The sequence below is a fragment of the Strix uralensis genome, chromosome 1 (assembly GCF_047716275.1).
Source record: "Strix uralensis isolate ZFMK-TIS-50842 chromosome 1, bStrUra1, whole genome shotgun sequence".
In the NCBI taxonomy this organism is placed as follows: domain Eukaryota; kingdom Metazoa; phylum Chordata; class Aves; order Strigiformes; family Strigidae; genus Strix; species Strix uralensis.
Window position 1 is genome coordinate 136,681,644 of NC_133972.1, and position 12,912 is coordinate 136,694,555.

The following is a 12,912-nucleotide window of genomic DNA, read 5'->3' on the forward strand; positions in this document are numbered from 1 at the left end:
TGACTTGCCCCCATTGCCTGCCACACTGCCCGTACCCCTCACAGCTCTGGTGAAATGGTGCCACATTTCTGGTCCCCCCACTGCAGACAGTGCCTATGTTTAGAATGAGCAACCAGGGAGTGTCCTCTCAGTGAGTGTTCACACCACAGGACTTGGCACAGATTTTTTCCAGGACGTGGGGTAACAACCTGGCCTCTGCTGGGGACTTCTCTGCGAATACCCAACCTTTAGTCATCCATTAAAAATATCCACATGAGTATGGAAGAGGATGTGGGTATGCCATACATTTTCCAGATGAAACTGTACAGAAAGCAATGTTGGGTTGACTCCAGCACACCGTCAGAAAAATTTGAAATAGTGATTAAAGAAATAAGCGAACTGTACCATTTTTCCATCAAAGACAGAAAAGCTGTTAAACTGTGCAGCTGAAAGCATCGCCTCTGGCACTGCCTGACACTAGCATGTTGTCGTTCTTTATAACATCTGTGAGAAGATGCATTTTTCAGACATGTGTCATGTCATTTATAATTTTGGGTTCTCCAGAACTAGAGACTAACTGGGGCACCGACCTGACTGAAACAGACTTCATGATGACAGTCCATCACACAGTAATTTATATTTAATTTCCAAAAAAAAGGTTCTAATTTATTCTCACCATTTCAAAAACATCTTTGTGATAGAGCTACTCACTAAAATATCCATCATTATTTTGCATACCACTTTATTTAAATAAACTGTAGTGAATTTAAAGCTAGGCTACTATACAAAGTAATTCCTACTGATGCATGAAAAAAAAATCTCAGATATGCTTTGCCCGCCTTTCTTCCCCTTTTGCACTCACTTTACAGATCCTGTAGCAAACAGGTTTGCCAGAAGAGCTGATGATCACAGACACATTGCTGTTTGGGGGAATACCAAACACTTTTTACAGAAAATATTTTTAACTCAAACATTGGCATCTGCAGAATGATTTCACATCTGGGAGTTACCCAGCCAGAAAAGTTGCAATATCAGGACTTGCACACACAAAAAAACCTGAAACAAGTCAGATTTTTCAGATTAAATCCCTGCTCAGAAATTCATATGTGAATTCTACAAACACTGCAGATGTCAAATAGTCATAAATATTTTATGAGAGATTTTAAAAATCTTGGCATTAACTCTACAGATTATTCACAAGTGAGCAGCTCGACCCTACATGGCATTGAAAACCCTTTTTTTAAGTGACAGAACTATTATTTAAATGAATGGGCACATAGATCACTAAAATAAAAACTGAAGTGTTTAGAAGGAAAAAAGAGAGTTGAATATTTAATTAAGTTAGATGAAGGCCCAGAGAAACCAAGCAGCTGAGCTCAAAGGGGACAATTCAGGATGAAATGGAGGGATGTGTGAATGATGTCCCTCTTCTCAGCCATCAGGTTGAAGTCACTACAAAAAGAGTTGTCATTTTTCACTACAAAAAGAGTTGTCATTTTTAACAGACTTATTAACAAGCCCTGTGGAGCAACCAGGGGCCCTGCAGCTGACCCGAAGGCAGGAGATGAGGGCAGATGCTGGCTAGCAGCCCCTGGTCCTGGCCAGGTGTTTCACCCCGTCACACCTCCCACCCTGCAGATTCACCTGCCTAACACTTTACTCTGCTTTATTTTAGACCAACATTTTCCTACTGTGCCGTCACGTTTTGCATAGCAGTGAAATAGTAAGAGGCATCATCAGGCAAATAGATTGCGTGCTCCCTTTTGGCGGGGGCAGGGGGGGCGGGGGGGAGGTGCACTGGACCATAAAGCAGAAGAGACATGCAAAAGGCCCCGCAGAGTGCACAGTCCTTCCCCCACTATGTCTGACGAGGCACTTTTTGGTGAAATGAGCCCTCAGCACAGCCATGCCAGGAGCTGATACTGCAAAACCAGCCACTCTGCTGAAGCCTCGTCTGCTCCTGCGCTTTGCCAGCAAAAGCAAAGGTGGGGTTCAGGAAGCAGCAGCATCTTCCTCAAGGCTGTTGTCTGAGTAACAAGGGCCACTAAACACACAGCAACAGTTTGCAGGTTTCAGGCTACTTTAGCACGGGGAGTGCAGTGACAAGCCTAGCAAGACCGTATTAACTGCTAGACTGCCAGAAAGTCCTGCAAGTAATTTTTTTCTGATAAAGACATTAACCTTTTCTGTAAAAACTGCAACCCTATAACTTCTTTATAACTGTCCCAGAGCCCTCATAAACTGGGTATCTGACATTTGTCCTTGTAAATTAGGATGCAAGCAGATTTTTCGATCAGATTTGAAGCAAGCTGAATAAAGATTTTATCTATAATGAACCCTTATAAATGAGGTTCACCAACACCTAGAATCTTGCAATGTCTATTCTTTTAATCACGATAGTAACATCTAAAATCCAAGCTTGGCTAATCATTTTTTTAATTGTTTACATTATGAATTGAAATATCAAGTTACTTAGCTGGCTACCATATGCTCAAGGTGGGTGAACCCATTAGTGGAAGAGACACAAATATTCTAGGAAAAAAAAAAAAAGAATGTGAAATAAGCCTCTGCTCATTTTCCTCCACGGACAGACCCCTTGATGCAGAAACCACCAGCAGCTGGCATGCTGGGCTCTTGTGTCTCTGCACCAGTCACACACAGCAAAGGCAAAGGTCTGCGGAAAGCTGCCAAGGAGTAGGTGAGGATGTGAACACATGGTGCCATCATTCAGCCTGGGGTTTTGGAAGGGAGCTTTTATTTTGTGACTGTTGCACCCACCTCAGCTGACACCTGACCCACACATACTAAGGTAGTTGTTCCTTTTGCAGACAGCCACAAGGCCCCCACCAGGCATTGGGTCTCCAGGTGGAAAGCAGAGATGCTCAATAACTATGTGTTGCCTCAGGTGATGCCCTTTATTCCCTGATCTTTGCCACCTAAAGAAATGAGACAAACTCCACCAGTGTGACGGAGGAGTCACCCCACATGTGCAAAACAGCTATGGTCTGGTTGCCACCACTCCGGCACCTGTTTTGCCCCATGTCAATCCTCCCTGCGGGCAAGGAGTGGGAACCAGCCATGCGGTCCCTTGCCAGGGAGTGGGAGGGCTCAGCCCAGGCTGCCTTCCTCCCTGGCCATCGGTGTGCCCAGCTGTGCCACAGCCAGCCCCATGTCCCTTGTCATGCCAGGGGGAGGACATGTATGGGCAGCACTCGCGCGTCCGTCAGTGTGAGCATGCAGAACAGGATCTGGTCTGATTTGCATAGCAGCCACGGCAGCTGGACACATCAAAGGCCTCTCTGCAGACCATTGTCTCAACTTCAGTTCCCAGGGTTAAAAATAGGTTCTTACTGCATGTGATCACTGCCGGGCTGGAAACACATGCGTAATGAAAGCTCAACCAGGGTGATCAGCAGAGATGGAAACCAGAAACCTTCCAAATGCAAAAAGCATGGGGGTCAGCAGCCTCAGCCCCTGCAGAGAGTCAATAAAACCCCTTCCTCACCTGGTCCAGCTACTAAAGCAGGCACCAGTGGCTCAGTGCAGATAGCATGGTAAGGAGGAAGACTGCAACATTCAGGCTGGTAACGACCTTTCTTCAAAAGCAAGTGAAACAGTTTATTCACATAACTCTTGCTCTTTGGAGTGACCAGCTGGCTTACACCAGCCTCGCCACTACACAACAGCCCCCAGCAGGCATCCGAAGCATTGTATGAATTACCTGTGCAACCATCACATGCCAGCACCATACTGACATGGAGTACAGCTCTGAGACCAGGTCAGCTTCACACAGATTTGCTCAGCTCTACAATATAGCACCACATTTCATCGGGATAAGAGGTCTCCACCTATAGCTGCTGACACACACAGGAGCTTTCAGGTCACCCCATTGGGCTGTCCAGGTCCATACCCAGCTTTTAGGGGTGCATCACTCCCCAGAAACCCTGCGAGCATGCAGGAGTGTGAGGGATGCTCTGCCCAGAGGATGGGAAATCCCTGCCCTTCCTGGATATCCTCTAATGGAGAGGAGAGCAGGCAACCATGCAGGCATGCAGAGATAAATGCTGCTTTACCTAGACATGGGCTCCATCTTCAATCTCTCCCTATGTCACTGGCTAACCTGGCTGGCACCATCGCCTTCTGCCTTGTAGGTGGCTGCATTTTTATTAGGAGAATGTTGGTATTAGCAGGCTTGAAAACTGCTGTTCTGCAAGACATTTAAAGGCTCAGCAAAAGCAGACTTCAACAAAATAAAAATATACTCCAGCTAATCCAAGTGCCTAAAAATAGTGTAGAAAAATTGCTCTCCTGTGATAAACCTCCTTGCCTTTATAAAGTTACAGGTAGGAATTGCACTATGGCCACCAAGCTGAAACCTTCAATAATGATTATTAATAGAAGATCAGGAAAAATAAGATTCAAAATTCCGACAGGACAGGTATAAATGGCCCATTGACTGCTCAATTTTCAGTAGTTCACCTGAAAAGCAAAGCCAGCACGTGATGCAGTCATCAAAATGCTGAAGGAGGCTCTGGCCAGTCCAGACCTCTGGGACCGTTCCCTGCCATTGTGGAAGCCTCCTCCACAGGCTCCAGGGGAGGGGCGTCACCCTCCTGCCAAAGGAGAAGCCTTGCCTTCACAAAAGGGGGTCAGTGGTGCAAACCTTAGCACAGTCTGCATTTAGTTGCTCACGGTTTTGGAACTGGTACTTCTGGTACTTTCCATAAGGACCAATATTTTTGACAGAACCTCAAGGCAGCTTGAACACTCCCTTCCTCCAGGATCTGACGAACACAAAAGAGCCAAACCCTCTGTCCTCTAATCTCCTTTTTGATACACCAGAATAAACTATTTAACAGATGTTTGGGGTGAAGTTGGAGATAAATGAGGTTATGGAGCCAGTTTTATGCAAGAGTCAGGTCAGTCAGTTACAGCAGTCACTTTTGTCCCTAGAAATCATCAGGTCAACAGCAAAACCCCTTTGGCAGTTGACCCACAACAGAAGCAGACAGCTCCTTCTCATCCAGTTGTGCTCCCAGCCAGAGGGTTGTTAGCTTAAGCAGAATATTTCAGAGAGAAAGTAGCGTGTGCATGAAACCTGTAACAGCCCTCTGCAACACAGGACAAAACAACTGCCTTATAGATGGAAGCAGGCAGCACCTAAGAGAAACACTTCACATGGTCAGGGAAACATTCTTGCCTCACACTTGCTACGTAAAGGGTAGGTGTTGTACAAAACCACCCACTGACATGCACATTTAACCCTGTGGCTCGACACCCACTCCCAAAAAGACGGAGCAGGCAGGCCCGCAGCGTCCCCCTGGGCACCCAGCCATGGGGTGCCCAGCTTCACCCTCTTCCAGCCAACAACCCTGCCACCAAACCACCATCACCCACTGCAAATTGCTTTATTTCCTTTTATTTACCATGAGAAAACAGCATAAAGTCCACTTTATCAGGGCAAATGCACATGGCTATTACCAATTTTTACTGCATCTTGATAACCAGTGCAGACACAGAGACCTGGCAGATGCCCCACATCGGGAAATGAAAGGACTTCCCTCATATGTTGGAAATAGCATTGTGTGAAGTTACGCTATTGTTGTTTCACAGATATCCTGACAGGATAGCTGGACACATGTCACCTTACACTGCACGCAGCTGAGTAAGAGGGTGCCACTCACCACCACCACCACAGATTGACTGTGCGCGGTGACCCACTGTCAGCACAACACCTCGGGACTCCAGAGTCACTCACCTACCCCACACTGCAGGGGAGGGAAAGCACGCCAAAAAAAGCCCCCGTGTCTGTGCCTATGTGAACAGCTGGCTCGGAGGCTCTGGCTATGTTATATTCAGGTGACACAAACTTCAGCTGGTTCTCAGTGCATGGTCTGGATATGTAAACTCCCCATGGGAAACACCGTTTCACAGTCAGGTGTGACGAGGAAAACATTCCTCTTCTCCCCAGATGCTCTAACATCTTCCAGTGACTTAAGGCATCCAGTTGTGGATTTAAAGCACTTTAAAAAGTGAAAACTAAATATTTTAGTTTCCTCCTGCACAGGCTCTGGGCCATGTCTGGCAGCACCCCTGCATGCCCCTGATCACCACTGGGCTGGGGAAGGCAGCACAGAGCCAGGGCAGTGCCCACATCCCTCAACTCCCCAGTTCATTTTAACCCCTCCCCAGCCTTTCTGAACTAAAATCCTCCTCTCTCACTTGTGTCAAACCCAAGCAGAGTTTTTAACACCACCACCTGACTACTACTGGGTATGAGGTCACAGCAAGGCATCCTGAGCAGGGAACAAGCCTGGCAAATAACCCGCCGAATGAAAGTTGGTGCTATAGAGTAAAGCTTTTGAGGTGGCTGAAGGTCATTTTTTCCAAGATCTATGTTCCACCTGCTTTGCAGCTGTCATATTGCTTAAGTAAACCAATAGCTGATGGCTTTATTCATGTTCAGTAAAGAGTCAGAAAGACTTTTTGTTCTGGGGTTATTCACAGAAGAAAAACTGAGGTCCATAATCCTTATGCTGCAATGTGATCATGTCTATCCTGTCATCACACATGTCGTGGTTTAAACCCAGCCGGCAGCCAAACACCACACAGCCGCTCACTCACCCACACCCACCCTGAGGGATGGGGGAGAGAATTGGAGGGGTAAAGGTAAGGAGATTCATAGGTTGAGATAAAAACAATTTAATAACTGAAATAGAATAAAATTTAAATAATAATTATAATAATAGTAATAATAGAAAATACAAACAGGTAATGCACAATGCAATTGCTCACCACCCGCTGACCAATGCCCAGCCCGTTCCCAGGTAGCAATCCCAGAGAAGTGAGAATCCTGAAACTGCAATCCGGGAAGTGAGAGCCAGTTTCCCAATCAAACCTCATCTATATACTGAGCATGATCTTGTATGATATGAAATATTGCACTGGCCAGTTTGGGTCTGGTGCTCTGGCTCTGCTCCCTCCCAGCTTCTTGTGTACCTGCACACTAGTAGGACATGGGAGGTTGAAAAGTCCTTGATTTCCTAGCGGCAGCTAAAAACACCAGTACATTATCAACATTCTTCTCATACCAAATTCCATACTGAATCCAAAACACAGCATTATTGTAGCTACTAAGAAGGGAAAAAAAATATATTATCTCTATCCCAACTGAAACTAGGACAACACACTTGTGCAAATCAAAAAACTGCAACAAGCACTGCCTGAAAATATTCTGTTCATAGTCATTAAGCAAAAAACCCCACATCTCCCTAATGATCTCTCACAGTTCCCAAATTTAAAAAAAAAAAAAAAAAAAAGGCAATAAAAAGTTACCAGTGTACAATGGCAAGTGCTTTGGTTCAGCCACCACCTGAACTTTAGGGGTCTGTGCATGTAGATTCAGCTTCAAACCTCATGACATCTCTCCTGAGCAGGCAGATTCACAGTCCTCCTGATACCAGCACTTCGTAGCCACACAGAGATGCTGGCACTTGAGGGTGCCACTGGTCCTGCTCTCTTAGCTCTAGAAATTTTAACTAAATTAATATTATCTTTTTCTCCCATCCTACCATAGTCAGACCTTGGACAATCATGGTTAATTTTTCCAATATTTTAAAATTATTTGCACTTCTGACTGTTTAAGCAGGGCTGGCTCCAAGCACCGTTGCAGAACATGCCTTGCCTTTGCTATGAATGCAATAGAGTTTGAAGGAGGTAGAAGGACATGGTAGACCAGGACTGCTGACAAAAGCCAGGCCTGCTGTTGGCTTTTCCACCCACAGAGATGAGCTGCCACGGGGCAGAGAGGTGGGCTGGAAGGGGGGTGCTTGTGCCACCCTTGTCACAGAGCCCAGCACCAAACCATGGGAAAGGGGAAGCTGAACAGGATCAGAGGCTGAAGGTGCTTCTCTCCTGAAATTGCTCTTGCAACCACTAATTCCCCTCAGGGCAACATTTCTCACATTGCTCTTACCTGTTCGTTTAAAGCTGGAAATTAGAGAAACACTCATGCTTACTCCCACCTTCCCCAAGGGCAAGGAATGCAATGCTAACCCAAGCAGGGCCAGGCTGGGTTATAAAAACAGACCCAGATCAGTTCTGGGCAAACCCAGATATATATCCATGTCTGCTACCAAGCCGCTGCTGGTGGAGGGAGTCAGATGCCACCCACTGTCACCAAGCTCCTCAGAAGCCCTGCAGGGGGAGAAGCATCTGCTGTCAGCCAGCCAGCCAGCCCTGCACCGCAGCCAGCCCTGGCTCTCCTCTCCGGGGTCAGTACTGATGGAACCCCTGTGCCTGCTCGGAGCTTTGCCATCTCCAAAAGCATGACCTTGGGTGACCCAGGCCACGTTTGCCATTTTTCCCCAGCCGGCCAGACAAAAGCAATGAAAGATGTAACACGTTTTACACATTTGCCCAACGCAATTAGCAACAGGCTCTCAGTTGAGGGGCTGTATTGTCACACTCAGCTGGAGCCAGCTAAGCTGATTTGTCCGGGCTTGCAAAACTCCCCTTTCACAGGCCAGTGACTACGGTCAAAGGACAAACTGACAAGGTCCCATCTTGGCCCCAGCTGCCAAAAGGTCCACCCCCTCCACCTGGCCCTACAGGGAGGTGGAAAGTCTTTGAAGAGCACTGGGGTTTTTTTCTCCCTCGGGCTCCCTGTTGGACAACCAGGTCCAGGCTGGAGGAGTTTCCAGACTCCCTCATTCTCCTGTCGTGGGCTGGAGGTCTCCCACCCGAGCCTGGCTTGCCAAGTTGCCAAAACATCTGTGCCAGACTGCAGGCCAGTATTTGCAAACTATATGACGTACAAACACAAGTGTAACCATTGCTTACTGCTGGCCAAGGAAAAACACTTGCACTTTGATAAGCACCAGCAAGGGCACAAAAGCAGCATAAACTCAGCAAACACAGGATGCTCCATACCCGGTCACTGCCATTTCGCTAAAGGAGAGGTTCTATTAACAACAACAACAACAAAAAAGAAAAAAAGGGGGGTGGGGGGGAAGAAAAGAAAAAGCTCTCCTCTTCCCGCCAAAAATTATGCGGCAGCAGGTCTACAGAGTGTCTGCCAGATGACCCGCTTGTCACACTCATAATTGCTTCCCATCTGGTGTCTGGAGCACACAAAGCCTGGCCGTTTGCCAGCGCAGGACGACGCACAAACTGGCCTACTTCTGGTGACACAGGCCCTCCAGACACCGCTGATCCGCTCCTTTCCGTATGGCTGAGGAGAACGTGGCATTCATTTGTAAATTGCCGGCGGCTGATTTATCCAGCTATTCGGGCCTGCCGCTCAGCCCAGCTAACACGCTTCCCCTTTGCTGCGTGGCGCAGCCCGAGCTCTGGTGCTGGGGCGAGTCCTCTCCGGCACCAAGTTGCCACAAATGCATGCTTGCCAGCATGAGAAGTAGGCAAACAAGGGTGCTGTCCCCCTGTACATCACTCAGCTTTTAAGATGAGTGCAGCAAGCCCATCATCCCTACACATGCATGCAAACACATCCTCAACTGTTCTGATTTACAAAGCTGATTGCTTTCCCAAACTTTGTTTTTCCATCTAATGTACATGCATAGCTTATTTTGTTCATATAGTTCCTACAAAGACTTTTGAGGCAATTTATATCACTGCTTATGAGCACAGTCTTTCAATGAGCAGTTTTCTCTGGGTTTTCTTTGTCTGTTTTATGGGTTTGTTCTTTTTTAAAAAAAATTATTTAACTGGTGTAAGAACTTGATACCCTCAGAAATCTCAGTAAATATTTCTTAATCCATGGGATAGACCATTTTAAAGCAGAGTGCACAACAGGCACTACAGCATGCTCTAATCTTGTGTTGGTTATGCAACCACCAAACACCACTTTTACAGGAGTAACTAAGATCAAGCAACGGCCAACTGTCAGCAAGGCAGTAAATGCCAAGTAAGCAGAATTCTTCCTCCCCAGAAGACAAAAGCACCTTTTCCCCTCAGACTATGAGACATGAGAGTCGCAGACGTACATCACTGCCAGCCAATATACAGCCCATTCCCATCTTCCATGTGCTAAGGCCATTAACATTCATCTTCTCTGTAGTCAAAGGGTGTGACAACACAGGAAATCACGTCAGGCAAGTAATCCAGAGGACTCTCTAAAAATAAACCTAAAGAAAAAACCCAAATTTCTGTAAAAGTTAGTAGCAGGTAGACAGAATTCCCTTTGCAACAGCAATCGTATCACTGGGGTCATGCAGACCAACAGCAGGCACCGTCAGAGGACAACTTTCAGTTCTGTACCTCACAAAAAAACACACACAGCAATGAAGCAGAAAACAAAATTAAAAAAGAAAACCAAACCACCAGCACAAGTTGATACTGAAGAATGCCGTATTGCACATCTCTTATTCCAGATGCAAACAGAAGCTGCACTACTGAGGTTTCTTCCTAATCATTAAGGTGGAATACTGTGGGTATGAGCATTCAGATTTTTACTTTATACAAAAATGTAAGATTATGTATAAATGTCCAAAGCTTACCTGTTCTTCCAACATATCATGCTAGCAGAACTACAAGGATCCTATTGTTCCCTTCAGCTGCAGGGCAAGAATCCAACCCACTCAAGGGATAAGCTGGCTGTCTCCAGGGGAAGCCACACAGACCAGTATGCTGCAGCTTCAAGAGGGACCAATCTTTTGGCTCAGCTGGCACAGAAACAGTAATCCACAGCTTCCTCATGAAAGTAAGTATTTAAGCCTGTAAATTTTCAGCTTATCCAAGGTCAAAGAAACTTATGGAAAAAAAAATTAAATGAGGTCTAGCATTAGAAGACATAGGTGTATTTTCTGCCAAGGTACTGAACCTTTATTTGAATGTTTGTCACAAAACCAAATGCAAGAATCAATTCCAGTTTCAGAATTTTTGTTGTTTGCATCATGTTGGACCTTGGTCACAGGTACAGTGCAACTGTGGTCAGTTAATATCCAGTGTTAAAACCTTTATTTCATGAAGCTTGATTCACTCACAACATTGCATCAGTTTTAGCTTGGTGCAACTCTAGTAGAGTTATTCTCATGTAAAATCAGAGTATTAGCAATAGGAACTGGGCTTATTCTCACCAATCAATGCCTTCAAGATCATTTCTTCCAAGTAAAAGCCAGGCCCATGAGTAAAGCTTCCAGAGTCTTCACAGAATCAAACTCAGGGCTGTAGTTCCTCTCGCTTACTGGCTGTCCACCTGCTCTACTTTCTTTCACTGAGCAAAGTTGACATAGAAAAATGAACTAGTCACATCATTAGAGACTTCACTTTCATCTACCTACACCTCACCCCGATTTCAGACGTCAGCAGTCAGCCACACCAAGAGCAAATGCCCTACAGTCAGCCCACCCTGCTTGTCCCCAGCAATGGAAAACTTCACACAGGCAAACACAAGCAGGTCTGCCGGACATTCATACAGCGGCCTGGCTATGACAGCTGGAACCCCCGCAAAGCCCCAGTAACAGTCACAGTTTGCCTATGCAGCTCAAAGCCAGATGATACAAATTACCAGGACTTATTTCTGAAGAACTGGCTTGTGTTAGTCCCTCTTGTCCTTTTCCTTCAACAAATTATCTTAATTGTTTGCCATTTGTATTTTGCCACAAAACTGGGAAAGGCAATAGGTATTATCTATTGCATGCTCATGTTTCTAGCAAAATAAGAGAATCAAAGTCTAACACTAATTTTGTTTGTGAGTACTAGTTAGGGGAAAAAAAAAAAATCACACTGCACAGCTTACACTTGGATTTACCTCCCAAGACCCAGGCACACACGCTAAAATATCACTTCTACCATACAAATGAAAGGAACATAAAAAAGCTTTACACTAGCAACATCCTTCTTCTCTCAAGTCTCCTATACATAAATATTTGTGTTAAAGCTTTGAGAGACAAATACAAACTGTTAACCAAATACAAGTAGGTTTACAAGTAGGTTGGGTTCAGGCGTGTACTGCCAAAGGCCTCCATCCTGCTGTGTAACCCACCGACTCCCATGATTGCTGTTTGTCTCTGCCCAGTCCAGAAAAGGCAGGTTTCTTGCAGTTGCACATGCACACATACATACACGTTGTTGCATTTATGAGCACCGAGTGTTTAAATTCTCAAATAAAAGGCACTTACAGTAACCTGGTACATAGATGCTTTATTTCTGACATTAATATGGTTGTATTGTATGTGAGATTCTCTTACATAAAAGTTTGTAGTACAACAAAAACTAAGATAAACAAGGCATTTGTTGCACATTATGTCAAACCTTAAAACAAAAATATGGAGTAATATGTATTTAGGTTTCATGCAAGTTTGGCTGCTGCATGTACAATCTACTTATAAACTGAAAGTAATGCAAATGCACACAACATTCAGAAAGTAATAAAAGATGCCTGACATATGAAAGATTAAAACCTTCCCACTAAAGCAACAAAGTAGGAGTTAACTAAACGATCCAACCAATACCAACACAAATTAATACTACTTACCATAAATCTATGCTTAAACTTGGTATAGGCAGTTTTGGTGATACCACTTCTACTGAAATATCCAGATTCTAGGTATTCATTCTCTCTCAATGTCTTATTTCATTTTTTTGTGAATTAAATGCTGTCTCCAGCATTAAATGTTGCTGTTAAATCCATTCGGGTAATGCACACCTAGATCTAGTACTGCCAAGAATTCCAATTGCCTCCTCTCAATCTTCATAGGTGAGGAGTAATCCTGGCATGATGGGTATTTTATGATCCCTTGCTTATATAGGATTGCCCCCCCTTAAAAGTTTGATGTGAATTACAAACTGCTAAAAATGTTTATGCCTACTACTATCATAGCCAGGCAAATATTCAATATCAAAAAGCTCCTAAAAATAAGGATTGTATAAGCTTTGAGATGTTTAAAAAAGTTTAATAACCCATTACCTTCC